This window comes from Bidens hawaiensis, unplaced genomic scaffold, assembly GCF_021521415.1.
Source record: "Bidens hawaiensis isolate Kalapana, Puna unplaced genomic scaffold, B.hawaiensis_p1.1 tig00008125_1, whole genome shotgun sequence".
In the NCBI taxonomy this organism is placed as follows: Eukaryota; Viridiplantae; Streptophyta; class Magnoliopsida; order Asterales; family Asteraceae; genus Bidens; species Bidens hawaiensis.
The window spans coordinates 192,942-202,068 of NW_027491578.1; the positions used below are offsets into that span (position 1 = coordinate 192,942).

Here is a 9,127-nt window from a genome sequence, read left to right on the forward strand (position 1 = left end):
GGGGAGAAACTTGGGTCATGTTAGAGCATGCAAGTCACAACTTACTGAGTTAAATAAGGTTAGTCAAAACACGTCAGGTCAAAAATAATTTACAATAAATCTACGTGAAAATTAAACTCCTAAAATTATGACACTATTTTAAGTGATTATATAGACGACCAAACAACAATAATAACTATTTTTAAATGCACATAAATTTGAGGGTTTTAGAGCGTTTCACGTAACCAGTTATGGTGCATTGGTAGATGTAAATTGACGATGTTGCACTAAACCAACCGTTGCATAAACTATGCGTAGACCTCTTTGCTTGGCATTATACATTGGTAATTTAATAATTTTCCAAGAAATAAATCAAGATTCAAGAACGAAATGAATATCTAGTTCTACATGTTTTGTATGTTGATGTTGGACCGAATTTCCAGAAAGGTAAATACAGAGATGAGGTCCGGTCATGTGACTGCGGATGGGGGTCTCTAGGTGCATACATAAACAGGCAGTTTGTTGCACCGCATATGCTAGGCCTAGTCGTGTGACTGTGAGATAATGGAGAGCTCCAGCAAGTTGTCGATACAATGTACCATATATTGGAGAGTAAATCTACGCTTGACGCACTTAGTTCAAGGACTTGTCATTAGGGGTCGAGCATGGCTTGCAATTGGTATGTGAGCTTGAGAAAGATTTTCTGTGGCATATGAAGCTTGTGGTAGAAGCAGGCCTCCCGATTGTCGTGTGACACAAATTCCTAGAAAATGGTGTAAGGGGCCTAGATCAGACATAGCAAATTCTCATGACAAAGTATCTATAATGTTGTGAACTAAGGTGTCATCGGAAGCCGTTAGTATAATGTCATGTACATAGTAAATCAATAAACCATTTGATCACCCTTTTTGTAGACATATAGTGAGGTATCACAAACAGTACTCATGAAACTGTAATATGAAAAATCGTTCATACCAAGCACGTGGTGTTCGTTTGAGACCGTATAGAGAATTTGCATAACCGGCACACATGTTTTGGATATGAAGTATTGGTAAAGCCCAACGAATGAAACATATAAACAGTTTCATGTAAGTCTCCACAAAGAAATGTGTTTTTAACATCAAGTTGATAAATTGACCAAATTCAGGACACGACCAAACATAGCATGGTCCGAATGGTGGTTGGTTTAACCACAAGACTAAACGCCTCATCACAATCAATGTCCACTTGTTGGCTCTTCCCGTTCATAACCAATCTTGCTTTGTACCTTTGTAACGACCCGTTGGTATTGAATTTGTGTCTAAATAGCCATAAACACAGGATGATGTTGGTATTAGGGGGTCTTGGTACTATAGTTCCCATGTTTAGTTATCCATCAAAGCTTTATACTTTTTGGTCATGGCGGTACTCCAACTTGGATCGGATAACAGTTTATTGTGTTAGGAACAAGTGAGACTAAAGTTGTGTGAAGATTTAGTGGGACTCGAGGTTTTGTGATATATACCGGCACGAGATCGAGTAACTATTGGGAGGGTTGGTATTGTACAGGTAGTGGTGGGGGTGGTGCTATGCTACTCTTTGTGCCATTGGAACAAATGGGTACCAATTAAGGTAAACATCTTTGGTTAATTGGAGGGCTGAAATGAAAAGTATCTCTACCCTCGGAGCTCTGTCCGCAAGTAACATACAAACAAACTTGAATCTACACTCGATATGCGGCGATTTCCTGGAGAATGCAATATGGAACAACGTAAGCCATTTGTGTAAGCACCCTCCAATATGGGCATTTTGTATCCAAGATATATTGGATTTTCATACCTCTGTGGCACGGACAACAACAAAAGAAATCAATACAGTTATCTTCCATACCGGGTGTTGGTGTATTTGGAAACACAAGAAATGAGAAAGTGTTCACAAAAGAAGAAATTCAATGTCCAAGTTTACAAAATATATAATGTTGGTTAATATAGAGCTAAGGAACAATCCTTGGAGTGGCCTCGTTGGTGAGTACTTGTGGAGTTGTGGGTAATAAGTAGAGCGAGCAGGCAATTCTTGTAGTTGTCTCATTGCCATAATTTTAAATTAAAGAACCTTTAGATTGGTTTCAGCGGGTGTTTGTATTGTGCTTCTAGCTCCTAGCTAGAAGCCTCTTGTTTTCGTTATTAATAAACTATTCAGCACTGTTGAAAACATATTAATCTTGATTTCGATTTCCAATCAGTCTTTATTACTGGAACCTTAAAATATACATCTTATAATATTATTAATTAAGCACCAAGTTGATCAATCTTTTATACTCAAAGAACTTAACTTATTATCTTTAGCTGCTGTAATCAAACCATCAAGACATTGGGCATCTTCCAGATATATGGAAACGATCACGATGGATCGTTAAGGACATATAACAATGGCATCAACGACAAGAGACTTGATATGATTTATGAGTTCTTTATCAACATGTGTGAAATGGTCGTTATTCTTATAGAGGACATCCATGGCCCATGACAAATTGATCACCCGCACAATAGCAGATCAACAGTTTGATTTGTGATTTGTAAATGATGGAACAAGTTTGTGATTACAAACCACTTTCCTGTATCTATTGTCAGCTGAATTTGTAATTTTCTTTGCTAACTATTTCAATTTTTCTTATTTACAAATATATTCAAAATTCCATAAATATATGTAAGGACAAATTAAATAAAATTATCTACAAATTCGTTAAATTAATTTTCAAAAAAGTTATATTTACTTGGTGAAAGAAATATGACCATGTTCATGCTTCCTCCCAATTAATGTAACAAATAATTAATACTAGGACACAACCTAAAGAATTTGCACGAGTAAACGTACCCAGATTCTAGAACTTCATCGTACTTTGGAATTTGAACAAAAAGAAATGCAATACCGATAATCACTGATATAATTGGCTTTTGTTTGTTTCATAAAGTAAAATCTATAGGTCACTTGCATACTAATCATGTATATCGGTTAAGAACCAATCTTTTATTACTCAATCCTTAAAATACAGACAAAAACAGAAGCACACGTACATATTAATATTATTCCAGTTTGATCTTCACTGATAGAAGTTGACCTTGCTATCTTTAACTGCCAGAGCCAAAACATCTTAAAAGACATCGGGGATCTTCCAGATATATGAACATATATAGACGGATAGTGGTTAAGAACAGGAACTCATACAACGATAGCATCAACGACAAGAGACTTGATATGATTTATGAGTTCTTCACCAACATGTGTGAAATGGTCCTTATTCTTATAGAGGACATCCATGGCACGTGCCAAATTAATCACCCTCAGAATTACTGGCATTGCAACTTCTTTACACTTGAGAGACTCTTGATTCATTTCTTTCCAAGCTTCTCCAACTTTTTTATTGAACAAATCATAGACATGTTGTTCACTTAACACCGTATTCATTCATGTAGCATTCAATTCCAGAAGGGGCATGAGTTCTTCCTTGCTTCTCCTGAATTTTTATTTAAATCTATAAATAATTAGCACGTAAAAAAAATTATCCTAGAATGAATATAGCTATTTAAATGTTAACGTACATTAGTGAATATGGATGATAATTAGGTTATGTTGCAATAGATCGAAGCTAAAATACTCGTTTAACACTAGTTATATATACATATATAAAAACTTAACTTTTCATGAAGGGTCACGAGGTTGCGCTACAATAACAAACAACTTACTTTTTAGCATGGCTAAGCTTAATGTTTTGGATCATTGGTAGAATGTTAACATTAAGTTTGGGTATTTTACGTATAGAGTTGACAATTTATAGAAATTTATATTATTTTAGAAAGTCCATAAGATTTTAGTTTAGTTAGTGTTTTCATATATTTACATGATTTCAGATATAATTAATGTGAAAAAAAAGAATGGAAAACAATTTTCATTTTGAGTTCCCCAATGGTAAGGTGCCTCGTCTTTAATCTAGATGTTGATAGTTCAAATCCTGCAAGACGAAGGTATAGATGATTGTTTATATGAGTATATAGGAGTATGTTAGTTTGTCGTTGAAAAAAACAATTCAATTTGAACATTTCAGCATTGCTATAAGTTTGCTGGATATGTTGGAAAAACCGTTGCTATTTGCTAGGATAATTCCGTCTCTATAATCTGTCACCAATATTTTTCTGTATCAAAATCCTCGCAAAAATATTACTAGCGAGCTGAAACCATCGGAATGGGGATTTGCAACAGTTTTGGCCGTCAACCCATCGTAGAAGTTAACTTTATAGTGGTAAAGATATGATCAAGATGTACCTTGTGAGTGACAATATCATCCATGACCCTACAAAGCAAACAACAAGCTTTCGCTATGGGAGGCATAGTGAGAGCCCATTTGAATGTTTCGTCTTTGATTATGTCACCCATGGCACAAAAACTTGCTATTAGAGTGTTTTTATATCCGCTACTAACGATTGTCACTTCTTGATGCTCCTCTGTTGTTGGTATGTACCCATATTTTGCCCATTTAGCTTCTTGCAAGTAGCTTCCAATGTATTCGATCATCTGTATAAGTACGTACTAATGTCATAAGAAACTAAAAATACATACCATTTTCTAAATTTTCAATAAAAAAATATGCAACTATATATTTTACATGTAAAACATTCACCAATAAATTATGTTTCTCAAAAATTGGATGTCACAAGTTTATGTTTCTCAACATGTAGAGATAATCATGTTGAACTTACAAAACTGAAAACAAAAATACTATTACCACTGGAATGAGTTGGAAACTTACTGCTTCTCTACTATAATTTAAATGGTGTGCTTTTCCCATCTTTGTCAAGATTTTTTTCCATATCTTCGTACATATCGAGAAGCATTCGGTATAGGGGTTTCATGTATTCCGGAAGATTGTCCAAGCGTGTAACTGACCACCTAAGAATTAAACAAGTGCTAGTTATAACTTGATAGAATTTGCTTAGGTATTCAGTTTCAATGGATGACACGATGCATGTTGGTTCAATATATATACCTTGAAATTTCTTCAGTAAAGATCTCAAGTTCTTCATAAGCATCATAAGTATCATCAAGAATTGCTTCCACCGCAATAAATTTAGCTAAGAACATTCTAGATTCAGAATACTTGGGCTCATAGAACACACTTAATGACCAAAAGTAGCATTCAACTAGTCTATTTCTTGCATAAGGAAATTTTGTTGGGACATCAAAGCCCTTCCACCACCTGCATATGAGATATATTTTAGATCTATAACAATATCTATAGAGAGTATTAATTCCATGATTATTTTGCAATATCGAATATATCAATAAAATATGGGATAGGGATATGTCTTATATGTGCATACTTGGAAATTTGGCTAAGCTCTTTCTTATGGAGTGATTGAAGCAGGTTGAAGCCTAACTTGGCAAGCTTTAGTAAAGACTTGTTATGAGAAGCCTGTTGTTGGTAAAAAGGTATGTAACGCAACGCCTCAAGTCTCGGCAACCTTCTATGTAGAGGTTGCTTTAGTGCTTCTTGTATTTGTCTAGAGACGATACCATTCGTCAAAGATGGATTTTTTAAAATGCCATTAAGTTTACCTCTTGCAAAAACAAGAGCATCATCTAATATGACTTCCCCAGGAACACTTAGATATGTTGCCTCATACAACTCAATTAAACCCTCAGTATCATTATCTAATAGCTCCTTAAAAGCCCCGTCTTTTCCCTTGTAGCTGTTAAAAATATCTGTTTAATTTCATACAAGACAGTCATTAGATCGCATGCCTACCGATTCATGATATAAAAATTAAATTTTATGCACACTAACCACTTGAAACAAAAAAGCCATGTTGTCGCATGATTCGAAACCAAACAGAAGTGGCACCACCATTCCAGTTGTCACCGTACGCATCATAGAAGTGTTGTAAGGCTTGATTAACCTCCTCCTCGAAATAATATGCAATACCTAGGCGTTGGATTGCATCAACCAGTTTTAACAAATTTGTATGCTCCGCAGGGATATCCAAAGCTCGCAGTATTTCTTTCCTCACTTCTTCTTTAAGGTCTTCAACTACTTTTTCAGTACCAGCTTGATCTTCTTGCTTCATTTACAAACAAACCATTATCACAAATCTTGTAAGTTTTATTAAACTTATGTCCTAAACTAAACCATGTGTTACATTAATAAGATAGCTAAAAGTATGATTCTGGAAACCAAGATAAGTCAATCGTAACCCAAAGCCAATCCGAACCAATGATTATCTGGTGAGAGGCACCGATGTCCGATATTTGGTATGTGACCGGTTCATTTTGGGTACCATTATGTACACATTAATTATTTATAAAACACATCGATATTATTAATAAATATGCTACTTTTACTCATTTTTATATTTTGTAGGTTATAAATAAAAACGAGCTCAAAATGCAATTATATTTAATATGGGATAAGAGATTATGATTTGATCAAAACTTAAAAAGGCCGATTCAATAACCTATTATTTCTAATCATTTTAATGTTAGCTATTTTAAATTCATATGTTGCTTAAAACTTGAATGATGGGGTTCAGCATATAATACATTGATATATTTGACGGAGTAAATAAATAAAAGAAAAATAAGTGTCTGTGCTCGTGACAACAAATTAGTCCACACAAGGAAGAAAACTCAGCGGTCCTACAAAATGAGAATAAAAGGGGATTTGCATACGTGGTTTGGAGAGGATTATATTTTTGACGACTGTGTTTTGGGAGCCAGACAAGTTTTCTTTTATGGCTGGTACGATGCACGCAAGTTGGCTGTTTTTGAAAATTAGATTGTACGAGTTCGTATTAAAAACTTGGGTTTAATCATCACTTGAATTTCCCATTTACAGGACTGTCTTATGTCTTAAACCAAACCATCTGTATGTTTGTTATTTGTGATTATTATGTAATAATCGTCATTACATGCATTAGTAGATTAGCTAATAGTATGATCAAGTTGTTATATTTTGAGGTTAATATATGTTAAACTGTCAACCTTTATCCATCTGAGAGTTTACCCGCGAAACTGCCGTATATATACAGGTAGTTGAATGTTATATTCAATCAATTGTCATTATCTTCCTGTTTATGTTCTTTTGTATTCGTTCTTGATTCCGTATAGGTTTCTTGTGTCACTGCACGATCGATTCAACTCATTCTCCTAAATCATGTTATTACAAATTCAACTTGAAAGGATCCTTGAGTTACATTAATTCATAGAAGCTTCAATACACATAAAAATATTTAATGATATGTTGCATTAATTTTTTTTAATAGCAATTCCTAAAGTTTTTAAGATAAATACACCAGAACGTGTATTATGAAAACATATGTTTCTTTAGTTAAAATTGAATCCTTTATTAGTTAGGTTTAAAACAACTAGATAGTCACGAAAATTGTACATTGTTGTATCGAAGATAAATTTGTTAAGGTACATACCTCGTCATAGACAAGAAACTGATCTCCCCAAACGCTGGAAGGAAAATTAGCAGTGGGGCGCTTAACATCCTCTTGTTTAACAGACATTTTTTGAAAAATTTAACTGGATTGAATTGGTTAAGTTATAACTAGAGCTTAAAGGTATATATAATAGCTGGTGCTCTTGACGTCTTTAGCACATCTTTTGTAAAAATATAAAATTAATATCCTCATGGTTGATACAATTGCAGAAGCATTATTATATAAAAGTTGTTAAGCTTTAGAACTGAGAATAAAAGCTTAAGTTACTAATTTAGTTAACTATGTTTAAGAATCCTAATCTCAGATTGCTTTTTTATTTTTATTTTGGAGAAATTGACTAAGTTTCAATTAGCAAGAAACGTTCAATAAGAACTCCTTCATTGGTATATTAATGACCATTGATGATTGATTAGTAGTAACTTGATTACTTCTTATTGCACACTCGCGGTTGATAGTAATTGCTATTGCACATTGTTGCTATTAATAACATAGTTGCCACTTGTGGAGCAAGTTATTGACGATCAATAAGTCCAGTTAATTACCACTAATTGTTGGACGTAATTTCCATCTTAATAGGTCAGTCACGTGTAAGTGACCGGGTTAGACCTATTAGGCTCGTGAGATTTATTAATAATGTAATGAGTTTATAGGGTTGTAATTAGGGTTTTAATATATTTGGTAATGTCTTGGCTAGCAAGTTAATTGGTCTATATAAACCGAGTTATGGTTAGACATTAGAGACACACACGATATGCAACCAAGTTAGGGTTCATCTAGAGAAACACGAGTTATGTGTAATTTGGGTTTTTGAGTTACATTTCCTCTATATAATATATTGAGAGTTATTCAATTTATTTATGTCGTGCGTGTTTACGTTTTGGTGAGCTATATCAATACGTCCTTGAATTGGTATCAGAGTGGTTATGCTCTTGGAGTTTAACGATCAAAGTCGTGATCGAAGAGGTGATCTGAAAGAAGACTAAAATTTGATATATCACAAAAAAAGAGCCGTGTCTATTATCTTGAATCATTGAGCGCCTTTACCCGGTAGTTGGGGTTTCTGCCTACGAGGGTTTTCTAGTTAGACTTGAAGCGTCAAATAGCTGGGGACGATTGAAACTCCGTCACAACTAGACTCAGAGAAAGCGATGTTAAAAAAACATGAATGTAATTCAGTAACAATTTCTTTTTCATTTAAAATAATTGTAATTATATTATATTCTATTAATTGAATTGTTATGGGGTTGTTGGCCAAGTGACAGTGACAAATGTTTGTCTTTTATATTGTGTTCCCGAGTATAATTTAAGATATAAAGAAAAGGGGGGGGGGGGGGGAAGGAAAAAAAAATACTTGTTATGTCTTTACTAGTGTTGAATTCATCATTCTCTTTATGTTTATCTTTTTGAAGATGATGGATTATATCAAACATATACTCTTTTGTATTCTGAAAACTTTTCAGAATTGTGATTTAGGTGTCTCTTTTTTAGATGAATATAAGCATTCTTGTGTAAAGACATGATCTATATGCTAATATTATTCTTTATATGTATCAGGGATTTAATTACCCATTATTGTTTACAAAACGTCTCATCTGAAAACGAGTTTACAAACAGTTTACAAAAGTTAACTAAACTTGTAGTTATATCTATTTCCTTTGAATGTTTGTTATTAG

At 33.8% G+C, this 9,127-nt stretch overlaps 1 pseudogene across 1 annotated transcript; it reads right to left on the reverse strand.

The window, feature by feature from the left end:
- Positions 1-3,096: 3,096 nt before the first annotated feature.
- Positions 3,097-7,531, reverse strand: LOC143637099 (alpha-isocomene synthase-like; annotated as a pseudogene). Its single transcript, XR_013154374.1, has 7 exons — positions 7,434-7,531; positions 5,798-6,071; positions 5,334-5,715; positions 5,000-5,209; positions 4,763-4,902; positions 4,279-4,527; positions 3,097-3,472 (listed from the first exon to the last, which is right to left on the reverse strand). The product of XR_013154374.1 is annotated as an alpha-isocomene synthase-like (transcript).
- Positions 7,532-9,127: the final 1,596 nt, after the last annotated feature.